The sequence below is a fragment of the Euprymna scolopes genome, chromosome 34 (genome assembly GCF_053919585.1).
Source record: "Euprymna scolopes isolate OS-2025 chromosome 34, ASM5391958v1, whole genome shotgun sequence".
Classification (NCBI taxonomy): Eukaryota; Metazoa; Mollusca; class Cephalopoda; order Sepiida; family Sepiolidae; genus Euprymna; species Euprymna scolopes.
In genome coordinates this window covers 76,022,590-76,035,176 of record NC_136515.1, presented here as the reverse complement: position 1 = coordinate 76,035,176, position 12,587 = coordinate 76,022,590, and the positions used below count along the sequence as shown (strand labels likewise).

Sequence of the window (12,587 nt, the reverse complement as noted above, 5' to 3'; positions counted from 1 at the left end):
GTTAACATTACTTCATCTTTTCTTTCATATTTCTCTTTCATGTTGAAAATCCATATTTTTAATGTAAAGTTAACGTTACTTCATCTTTTCTTTCATATTTCTCTTTCATGTTGAAAATCCATATTTTTAATGTAAAGTTAACATTACTTCATCTTTTCTTTCATATTTCTCTTTCATGTTGAAAATCCATATTTTTAATGTAAAGTTAACATTACTCCATCTTTTCTTTCATATTTCTCTTTCATGTTGAAAATCCATATTTTTAATGTAAAGTTAACATTACTTCATCTTTTCTTTCATATTTCTCTTTCATGTTTAAAATCCATATTTTTAATGTAAAGTTAACATTACTTCATCTTTTCTTTCATATTTCTCTTTCATGTTGAAAATCCATATTTTTAATGTAAAGTTAACATTACTTCATCTTTTCTTTCATATTTCTCTTTCATGTTGAAAATCCATATTTTTAATGTAAAGTTAACGTTACTTCATCTTTTCTTTCATATTTCTCTTTCATGTTGAAAATCCATATTTTTAATGTAAAGTTAACATTACTTCATCTTTTCTTTCATATTTCTCTTTCATGTTTAAAATCCATATTTTTAATGTAAAGTTAACATTACTCCATCTTTTCTTTCATATTTCTCTTTCATGTTGAAAATCCATATTTTTAATGTAAAGTTAACATTACTTCATCTTTTCTTTCATATTTCTCTTTCATGTTTAAAATCCATATTTTTAATGTAAAGTTAACGTTACTTCATCTTTTCTTTCATATTTCTCTTTCATGTTGAAAATCCATATTTTTAATGTAAAGTTAACATTACTTCATCTTTTCTTTCATATTTCTCTTTCATGTTGAAAATCCATATTTTTAATGTAAAGTTAACGTTACTTCATCTTTTCTTTCATATTTCTCTTTCATGTTGAAAATCCATATTTTTAATGTAAAGTTAACATTACTTCATCTTTTCTTTCATATTTCTCTTTCATGTTGAAAATCCATATTTTTAATGTAAAGTTAACGTTACTTCATCTTTTCTTTCATATTTCTCTTTCATGTTGAAAATCCATATTTTTAATGTAAAGTTAACATTACTTCATCTTTTCTTTCATATTTCTCTTTCATGTTTAAAATCCATATTTTTAATGTAAAGTTAACATTACTCCATCTTTTATTTCATATTTCTCTTTCATGTTGAAAATCCATATTTTTAATGTAAAGTTAACATTACTTCATCTTTTCTTTCATATTTCTCTTTCATGTTTAAAATCCATATTTTTAATGTAAAGTTAACATTACTCCATCTTTTCTTTCATATTTCTCTTTCATGTTGAAAATCCATATTTTTAATGTAAAGTTAACATTACTCCATCTTTTCTTTCATATTTCTCTTTCATGTTGAAAATCCATATTTTTAATGTAAAGTTAACATTACTCCATCTTTTCTTTCATATTTCTCTTTCATGTTGAAAATCCATATTTTTAATGTGAAGTTAACATTACTCCATCTTTTCTTTCATATTTCTCTTTCATGTTGAAAATCCATATTTTTAATGTAAAGTTAACATTACTCCATCTTTTCTTTAGTATTTCTCTTTCATGTTGAAAATCCATATTTTTAATGTAAAGTTAACATTACTCCATCTTTTCTTTCATATTTCTCTTTCATGTTGAAAATCCATATTTTTAATGTAAAGTTAACATTACTTCATCTTTTCTTTCATATTTCTCTTTCATGTTTAAAATCCATATTTTTAATGTAAAGTTAACATTACTCCATCTTTTCTTTCATATTTCTCTTTCATGTTGAAAATCCATATTTTTAATGTAAAGTTAACATTACTCCATCTTTTCTTTCATATTTCTCTTTCATGTTGAAAATCCATATTTTTAATGTAAAGTTAACATTACTTCATCTTTTCTTTCATATTTCTCTTTCATGTTGAAAATCCATATTTTTAATGTGAAGTTAACATTACTCCATCTTTTATTTCATATTTCTCTTTCATGTTGAAAATCCATATTTTTAATGTAAAGTTAACATTACTTCATCTTTTCTTTCATATTTCTCTTTCATGTTGAAAATCCATATTTTTAATGTGAAGTTAACATTATTCCATCTTTTATTTCATATTTCTCTTTCATGTTGAAAATCCATATTTTTAATGTAAAGTTAACATTACTTCATCTTTTCTTTCATATTTCTCTTTCATGTGGAAAATCCATATTTTTAATGTAAAGTTAACATTACTTCATCTTTTCTTTCATATTTCTCTTTCATGTTGAAAATCCATATTTTTAATGTAAAGTTAACATTACTTCATCTTTTCTTTCATATTTCTCTTTCATGTTGAAAATCCATATTTTTAATGTAAAGTTAACATTACTCCATCTTTTCTTTCATATTTCTCTTTCATGTTGAAAATCCATATTTTTAATGTAAAGTTAACATTACTCCATCTTTTCTTTCATATTTCTCTTTCATGTTTAAAATCCATATTTTTAATGTAAAGTTAACCTTACTTCATCTTTTCTTTCATATTTCTCTTTCATGTTGAAAATCCATATTTTTAATGTAAAGTTAACATTACTTCATCTTTTCTTTCATATTTCTCTTTCATGTTTAAAATCCATATTTTTAATGTAAAGTTAACATTACTCCATCTTTTCTTTCATATTTCTCTTTCATGTTGAAAATCCATATTTTTAATGTAAAGTTAACATTACTCCATCTTTTCTTTCATATTTCTCTTTCATGTTGAAAATCCATATTTTTAATGTAAAGTTAACATTACTCCATCTTTTCTTTCATATTTCTCTTTCATGTTGAAAATCCATATTTTTAATGTAAAGTTAACATTACTCCATCTTTTCTTTCATATTTCTCTTTCATGTTGAAAATCCATATTTTTAATGTAAAGTTAACCTTACTTCATCTTTTCTTTCATATTTCTCTTTCATGTTGAAAATCCATATTTTTAATGTAAAGTTAACCTTACTTCATCTTTTCTTTCATATTTCTCTTTCATGTTGAAAATCCATATTTTTAATGTAAAGTTAACATTACTTCATCTTTTCTTTCATATTTCTCTTTCATGTTGAAAATCCATATTTTTAATGTAAAGTTAACCTTACTTCATCTTTTCTTTCATATTTCTCTTTCATGTTGAAAATCCATATTTTTAATGTAAAGTTAACATTACTTCATCTTTTCTTTCATATTTCTCTTTCATGTTGAAAATCCATATTTTTAATGTAAAGTTAACCTTACTTCATCTTTTCTTTCATATTTCTCTTTCATGTTGAAAATCCATATTTTTAATGTAAAGTTAACGTTACTTCATCTTTTCTTTCATATTTCTCTTTCATGTTGAAAATCCATATTTTTAATGTAAAGTTAACCTTACTTCATCTTTTCTTTCATATTTCTCTTTCATGTTGAAAATCCATATTTTTAATGTAAAGTTAACCTTACTTCATCTTTTCTTTCATATTTCTCTTTCATGTTGAAAATCCATATTTTTAATGTAAAGTTAACCTTACTTCATCTTTTCTTTCATATTTCTCTTTCATGTTGAAAATCCATATTTTTAATGTAAAGTTAACATTACTCCATCTTTTCTTTCATATTTCTCTTTCATGTTGAAAATCCATATTTTTAATGTAAAGTTAACCTTACTTCATCTTTTCTTTCATATTTCTCTTTCATGTTGAAAATCCATATTTTTAATGTAAAGTTAACATTACTCCATCTTTTCTTTCATATTTCTCTTTCATGTTGAAAATCCATATTTTTAATGTAAAGTTAACATTACTTCATCTTTTCTTTCATATTTCTCTTTCATGTTGAAAATCCATATTTTTAATGTAAAGTTAACGTTACTTCATCTTTTCTTTCATATTTCTCTTTCATGTTGAAAATCCATATTTTTAATGTAAAGTTAACATTACTTCATCTTTTCTTTCATATTTCTCTTTCATGTTTAAAATCCATATTTTTAATGTAAAGTTAACATTACTCCATCTTTTCTTTCATATTTCTCTTTCATGTTGAAAATCCATATTTTTAATGTAAAGTTAACATTACTTCATCTTTTCTTTCATATTTCTCTTTCATGTTTAAAATCCATATTTTTAATGTAAAGTTAACGTTACTTCATCTTTTCTTTCATATTTCTCTTTCATGTTGAAAATCCATATTTTTAATGTAAAGTTAACATTACTTCATCTTTTCTTTCATATTTCTCTTTCATGTTTAAAATCCATATTTTTAATGTAAAGTTAACGTTACTTCATCTTTTCTTTCATATTTCTCTTTCATGTTGAAAATCCATATTTTTAATGTAAAGTTAACATTACTTCATCTTTTCTTTCATATTTCTCTTTCATGTTGAAAATCCATATTTTTAATGTAAAGTTAACGTTACTTCATCTTTTCTTTCATATTTCTCTTTCATGTTGAAAATCCATATTTTTAATGTAAAGTTAACATTACTTCATCTTTTCTTTCATATTTCTCTTTCATGTTTAAAATCCATATTTTTAATGTAAAGTTAACATTACTCCATCTTTTATTTCATATTTCTCTTTCATGTTGAAAATCCATATTTTTAATGTAAAGTTAACATTACTTCATCTTTTCTTTCATATTTCTCTTTCATGTTTAAAATCCATATTTTTAATGTAAAGTTAACATTACTCCATCTTTTCTTTCATATTTCTCTTTCATGTTGAAAATCCATATTTTTAATGTAAAGTTAACATTACTCCATCTTTTCTTTCATATTTCTCTTTCATGTTGAAAATCCATATTTTTAATGTAAAGTTAACATTACTCCATCTTTTCTTTCATATTTCTCTTTCATGTTGAAAATCCATATTTTTAATGTGAAGTTAACATTACTCCATCTTTTCTTTCATATTTCTCTTTCATGTTGAAAATCCATATTTTTAATGTAAAGTTAACATTACTCCATCTTTTCTTTCATATTTCTCTTTCATGTTGAAAATCCATATTTTTAATGTAAAGTTAACATTACTCCATCTTTTCTTTCATATTTCTCTTTCATGTTGAAAATCCATATTTTTAATGTAAAGTTAACATTACTTCATCTTTTCTTTCATATTTCTCTTTCATGTTTAAAATCCATATTTTTAATGTAAAGTTAACATTACTCCATCTTTTCTTTCATATTTCTCTTTCATGTTGAAAATCCATATTTTTAATGTAAAGTTAACATTACTCCATCTTTTCTTTCATATTTCTCTTTCATGTTGAAAATCCATATTTTTAATGTAAAGTTAACATTACTTCATCTTTTCTTTCATATTTCTCTTTCATGTTGAAAATCCATATTTTTAATGTGAAGTTAACATTACTCCATCTTTTATTTCATATTTCTCTTTCATGTTGAACATCCATATTTTTAATGTAAAGTTAACATTACTTCATCTTTTCTTTCATATTTCTCTTTCATGTTGAAAATCCATATTTTTAATGTGAAGTTAACATTACTCCATCTTTTATTTCATATTTCTCTTTCATGTTGAAAATCCATATTTTTAATGTAAAGTTAACATTACTTCATCTTTTCTTTCATATTTCTCTTTCATGTGGAAAATCCATATTTTTAATGTAAAGTTAACATTACTTCATCTTTTCTTTCATATTTCTCTTTCATGTTGAAAATCCATATTTTTAATGTAAAGTTAACATTACTTCATCTTTTCTTTCATATTTCTCTTTCATGTTGAAAATCCATATATTTAATGTAAAGTTAACATTACTCCATCTTTTCTTTCATATTTCTCTTTCATGTTGAAAATCCATATTTTTAATGTAAAGTTAACATTACTCCATCTTTTCTTTCATATTTCTCTTTCATGTTTAAAATCCATATTTTTAATGTAAAGTTAACCTTACTTCATCTTTTCTTTCATATTTCTCTTTCATGTTGAAAATCCATATTTTTAATGTAAAGTTAACATTACTTCATCTTTTCTTTCATATTTCTCTTTCATGTTTAAAATCCATATTTTTAATGTAAAGTTAACATTACTCCATCTTTTCTTTCATATTTCTCTTTCATGTTGAAAATCCATATTTTTAATGTAAAGTTAACATTACTTCATCTTTTCTTTCATATTTCTCTTTCATGTTGAAAATCCATATTTTTAATGTAAAGTTAACATTACTCCATCTTTTCTTTCATATTTCTCTTTCATGTTGAAAATCCATATTTTTAATGTAAAGTTAACCTTACTTCATCTTTTCTTTCATATTTCTCTTTCATGTTGAAAATCCATATTTTTAATGTAAAGTTAACATTACTCCATCTTTTCTTTCATATTTCTCTTTCATGTTGAAAATCCATATTTTTAATGTAAAGTTAACATTACTTCATCTTTTCTTTCATATTTCTCTTTCATGTTGAAAATCCATATTTTTAATGTAAAGTTAACATTACTTCATCTTTTCTTTCATATTTCTCTTTCATGTTGAAAATCCATATTTTTAATGTAAAGTTAACATTACTCCATCTTTTCTTTCATATTTCTCTTTCATGTTGAAAATCCATATTTTTAATGTAAAGTTAACATTACTTCATCTTTTCTTTCATATTTCTCTTTCATGTTGAAAATCCATATTTTTAATGTAAAGTTAACATTACTTCATCTTTTCTTTCATATTTCTCTTTCATTTTGAAAATCCATATTTTTAATGTAAAGTTAACCTTACTTCATCTTTTCTTTCATATTTCTCTTTCATGTTGAAAATCCATATTTTTAATGTAAAGTTAACCTTACTTCATCTTTTCTTTCATATTTCTCTTTCATGTTGAAAATCCATATTTTTAATGTAAAGTTAACCTTACTTCATCTTTTCTTTCATATTTCTCTTTCATGTTGAAAATCCATATTTTTAATGTAAAGTTAACATTACTCCATCTTTTCTTTCATATTTCTCTTTCATGTTGAAAATCCATATTTTTAATGTAAAGTTAACATTACTTCATCTTTTCTTTCATATTTCTCTTTCATGTTGAAAATCCATATTTTTAATGTAAAGTTAACATTACTTCATCTTTTCTTTCATATTTCTCTTTCATGTTGAAAATCCATATTTTTAATGTAAAGTTAACATTACTTCATCTTTTCTTTCATATTTCTCTTTCATGTGGAAAATCCATATTTTTAATGTAAAGTTAACATTACTTCATCTTTTCTTTCATATTTCTCTTTCATGTTGAAAATCCATATTTTTAATGTAAAGTTAACATTACTTCATCTTGTCTTTCATATTTCTCTTTCATGTTGAAAATCCATATTTTTAATGTAAAGTTAACATTACTCCATATTTTCTTTCATATTTCTCTTTCATGTTGAAAATCCATATTTTTAATGTAAAGTTAACCTTACTTCATCTTTTCTTTCATATTTCTCTTTCATGTTGAAAATCCATATTTTTAATGTAAAGTTAACCTTACTTCATCTTGTCTTTCATATTTCTCTTTCATGTTGAAAATCCATATTTTTGATGTAAAGTTAACATTACTCCATCTTTTCTTTCATATTTCTCTTTCATGTTGAAAATCCATATTTTTAATGTAAAGTTAACCTTACTTCATCTTTTCTTTCATATTTCTCTTTCATGTTGAAAATCCATATTTTTAATGTAAAGTTAACATTACTTCATCTTTTCTTTCATATTTCTCTTTCATGTGGAAAATCCATATTTTTAATGTAAAGTTAACATTACTTCATCTTTTCTTTCATATTTCTCCTTCATGTTGAAAATCCATATTTTTAATGTAAAGTTAACATTACTTCATCTTTTCTTTCATATTTCTCTTTCATGTGGAAAATCCATATTTTTAATGTAAAGTTAACATTACTCCATCTTTTCTTTCATATTTCTCTTTCATGTTGAAAATCCATATTTTTAATGTAAAGTTAACATTACTCTATCTTTTCTTTCATATTTCTCTTTCATGTTGAAAATCCATATTTTTAATGTAAAGTTAACATTACTCTATCTTTTCTTTCATATTTCTCTTTCATGTTGAAAATCCATATTTTTAATGTAAAGTTAACATTACTCTATCTTTTCTTTCATATTTCTCTTTCATGTTGAAAATCCATATTTTTAATGTAAAGTTAACATTACTTCATCTTTTCTTTCATATTTCTCTTTCATGTTGAAAATCCATATTTTTAATGTAAAGTTAACATTACTTCATCTTTTCTTTCATATTTCTCTTTCATGTTGAAAATCCATATTTTTAATGTAAAGTTAACATTACTCCATCTTTTCTTTCATATTTCTCTTTCATGTTGAAAATCCATATTTTTAATGTAAAATTAACATTACTCTATCTTTTATTTCATATTTCTCTTTCATGTTGAAAATCCATATTTTTAATGTAAAGTTAACATTACTCTATCTTTTCTTTCATATTTCTCTTTCATGTTGAAAATCCATATTTTTAATGTAAAGTTAACATTACTTCATCTTTTCTTTCATATTTCTCTTTCATGTTGAAAATCCATATTTTTAATGTAAAGTTAACATTACTTCATCTTTTCTTTCATATTTCTCTTTCATGTTGAAAATCCATATTTTTAATGTAAAGTTAACATTACTCCATCTTTTATTTCATATTTCTCTTTCATGTTGAAAATCCATATTTTTAATGTAAAGTTAACATTACTCCATCTTTTCTTTCATATTTCTCTTTCATGTTGAAAATCCATATTTTTAATGTAAAGTTTACATTACTCCATCTTTTCTTTCATATTTCTCTTTCATGTTGAAAATCCATATTTTTAATGTAAAGTTAACATTACTCTATCTTTTCTTTCATATTTCTCTTTCATGTTGAAAATCCATATTTTTAATGTAAAGTTAACATTACTTCATCTTTTCTTTCATATTTCTCTTTCATGTTGAAAATCCATATTTTTAATGTAAAGTTAACATTACTTCATCTTTTCTTTCATATTTCTCTTTCATGTTGAAAATCCATATTTTTAATGTAAAGTTAACATTACTCCATCTTTTATTTCATATTTCTCTTTCATGTTGAAAATCCATATTTTTAATGTAAAATTAACATTACTCTATCTTTTATTTCATATTTCTCTTTCATGTTGAAAATCCATATTTTTAATGTAAAGTTAACATTACTTCATCTTTTCTTTCATATTTCTCTTTCATGTTGAAAATCCATATTTTTAATGTAAAATTAACATTACTCTATCTTTTATTTCATATTTCTCTTTCATGTTGAAAATCCATATTTTTAATGTAAAGTTAACATTACTTCATCTTTTCTTTCATATTTCTCTTTCATGTTGAAAATCCATATTTTTAATGTAAAGTTAACATTACTCCATCTTTTCTTTCATATTTCTCTTTCATGTTGAAAATCCATATTTTTAATGTAAAGTTAACATTACTCCATCTTTTCTTTCATATTTCTCTTTCATGTTGAAAATCCATATTTTTAATGTAAAATTAACATTACTCTATCTTTTATTTCATATTTCTCTTTCATGTTGAAAATCCATATTTTTAATGTAAAGTTAACATTACTTCATCTTTTTTTCATATTTCTCTTTCATGTTGAAAATCCATATTTTTAATGTAAAGTTAACATTACTTCATCTTTTCTTTCATATTTCTCTTTCATGTTGAAAATCCATATTTTTAATGTAAAGTTAACATTACTTCATCTTTTCTTTCATATTTCTCTTTCATGTTGAAAATCCATATTTTTAATGTAAAGTTAACATTACTCCATCTTTTCTTTCATATTTCTCTTTCATGTGGAAACTTCATATTTTTAATTTGAATTTAACATTACTTCTCTCTTTCATGTTTTCCCCTCATATTTCATATGCAGCGTGGGTGGAATTTATTATTTAAAGAGGCGGTTCATTTAGTACCTGTTTACATCGTGGTCAGCTGTAGAGCGGAACAATAGCTTATTTAAAAAACAATATATTTTTCTGTAGATATTTTTACATTTGAAGATAACATTTTATTAAACATTTTTGAAAAATCCGTTTGTGCACTTATCAAATATATTGCAGAAATGAGGGAACAATCCGTTTAAATTATAACTTAAAACTGAAACTTTTAATATATATATATATATATATATATATATATATATATATATATATATATATATATATATATATATATATATTATAATATATATAAAAGCCAAGTACGTCCAAGGATGGAATACTGTTGCCATATCTGGGCAGGAGCTGCCAAAAACAGCCTATCATGCCTTGACAGAGTACAAAATAGACTTCGTGGTTTAGTGGGGGATGCCATTTTCTCTACCCTGCAACCCCTCTCCCACAGAAGAGACGTTGCGAGCCTATCCTTGTTTTATCGTTATTTTCATGGCAGGTGCTCGTCTGAACTCCAATCCCTGGTCCTCCCTCGCCAATCTTTCACGAAAACACCCGTCTAGCTGAATCCACTGTGAAAAATTTCCCTCACTCTATATCTGTGCCTAAATCAAAACGCGGATTCCATGAACAAAGCTTCTTTCTTAGAACTGCACGCCTGTGGAACTCTGTTCCGTCTGCCTGCTTCCCTCCGGATTACAACTTGGATGTCTTCAAGTCCAATGTTAACAAATTCCTAATGAACCGCCCCCTTAAGTAAACACTTCATCAAATCTCCACACTAACGTAATGTACTTGCAATAACCCTTATCCCTGAGTGGCTTCCGGGCCTTGATAAGTGGTGATCACTGTGTAAAAAAAAAAAAAATATCTGAAAAATATCCGTCATAAATTGTTCAGATGGATTTTAAAAGAGACAACTTGTTATTGCTCGCTTCGAAGAAAAGACCAGTTTCAGACCACATATTGACAAAGAAAGTTCACTACAATGGCTAAAAAAAATGGGATCTAGGATTTGATGGAGAAAGGCTGATGATACGGAATTAAGATCAAGGCCTCGTGACTAACGGCTTAAAAAATTACTGGAATTTCCCAGAATGACAAATGTAGGTTTTGTCATGAGTGTGTTGAGAGCGCAAACTACCTTATATCAGGTTGCAGCATCCTATTCACAGATGGCAAGTACATCAACCGCCATAATAAGATCTGCAAATACTTACTCTGGAAAGCTTTCAAAGCGTTAGGACTTGCTGTAAGTGATAATATCTGGGAACACCAACCAAAACCCATCATCACCAATGAGAATGTTAGCATCTATTGCGACACTGTAATAATAGCCGGAAGATACATTGAAAATAGTGCCGTAAAACCGGATAGTGTTATATGGAACAAAATTCTACATCTAGCAAAAATCATCGATGTCATAGTTCCTAATGACAACGGAATAAATAGAGCTAAAAGAGAAAAGCTGACGAAATATGATGTTCTCAAAAATGACCTAAGAAAAGAAGGAGGCTAAACCAAATAGACATAATACCAGTAGTGGTAAGTGCAACATGTCTGATGAAGAGGAATCTTGTAAACTGCCTGGAATCCATCTCTAGCTCTCTAAGTGTCCATGATGTACAACTTGGGACAATAAAGGAAACTGTAAAAGTCATCAAAAAAGCCATTGGATACTCTGCAATCGCGGATTAGGCTAAAAATAAAACCCTGGGTTAGGATCTGTTGCATCATACTTACCTTGAATCTATCATCGCATTTTTGCCCTCGGCATCAAATTCAACAAAATCTATGCTATTTCTGAAATAGTTTTTTTTACCTGCTGATTATAGTATATTGCTGGTTTTGTGCAGTTCTAGGAGGTCTAATCTCCCAGGCTTTGTCTACTCTTTCTTAGAAGGGGTTAGTTTGTTGCTAATTGCACTGTTTCCTGTTTCCCTGGCTGTAATAACCCGCAGAAGTTTAAATGTAATGTAAACAGACATCTCGCTGCTCAATTTCTCACAGTCTTCTATTAGACACGATCACAAATGGAAATCTGCCTTGTTTGGGGCGAAAAAAGTAAAAAGAGTAAGACTTACATCTAACGAAAAAACTGTACCAACATATAGAAATTTAAATGTAAATAGGAAATTTCTTTACTTTAGCCATGGTCCGTAATTCAAAGTAGCCCCTGACGTTTTTTTTTTTTTTTTTTTTTTACTAAGGAGGTGATAAAGGTTAAATGTTAGGTTGATAGTGAGACAACAATGTCATAGTGGAACATAGTTTGGGACAGATTATGTAAGAGCCGGCTCAATAGGAGTTTATTCACATTAGATTTGAAGACAACCATGTTATACTCAGTGGGAAAACAGGCCCACGGTATTGCGTTCCATGGATGGACAGTTCTAGGAAAGACACTTTGGGCATGTATCATTATTACCTTAGGTAGGGATAACGTTTGCGCATAAAATAAGATCTGTGTTCGACAGACTACTACGCAATTAAACAAAACCCGCACGAACAAACACTGCACTACTCAAATACTAGCAAAACGAAGAGAAAGTTATTTTCTAGGATGTTTCCTGTGAATAAATTTTTCGCTGAGATGTATAGCGTAGTTGACAAAATACCACGAAATATGATCTACATTAAAACGTTTACAATACTT

At 25.7% G+C, this 12,587-nt stretch overlaps 1 long non-coding RNA gene across 1 annotated transcript in view; it reads right to left on the bottom strand.

The window, feature by feature from the left end:
* Positions 1–12,587, bottom strand: part of LOC145259291 (uncharacterized) — an 87,144-nt gene that overhangs the window by 73,763 nt on the left and 794 nt on the right. The window lies entirely within an intron of this gene.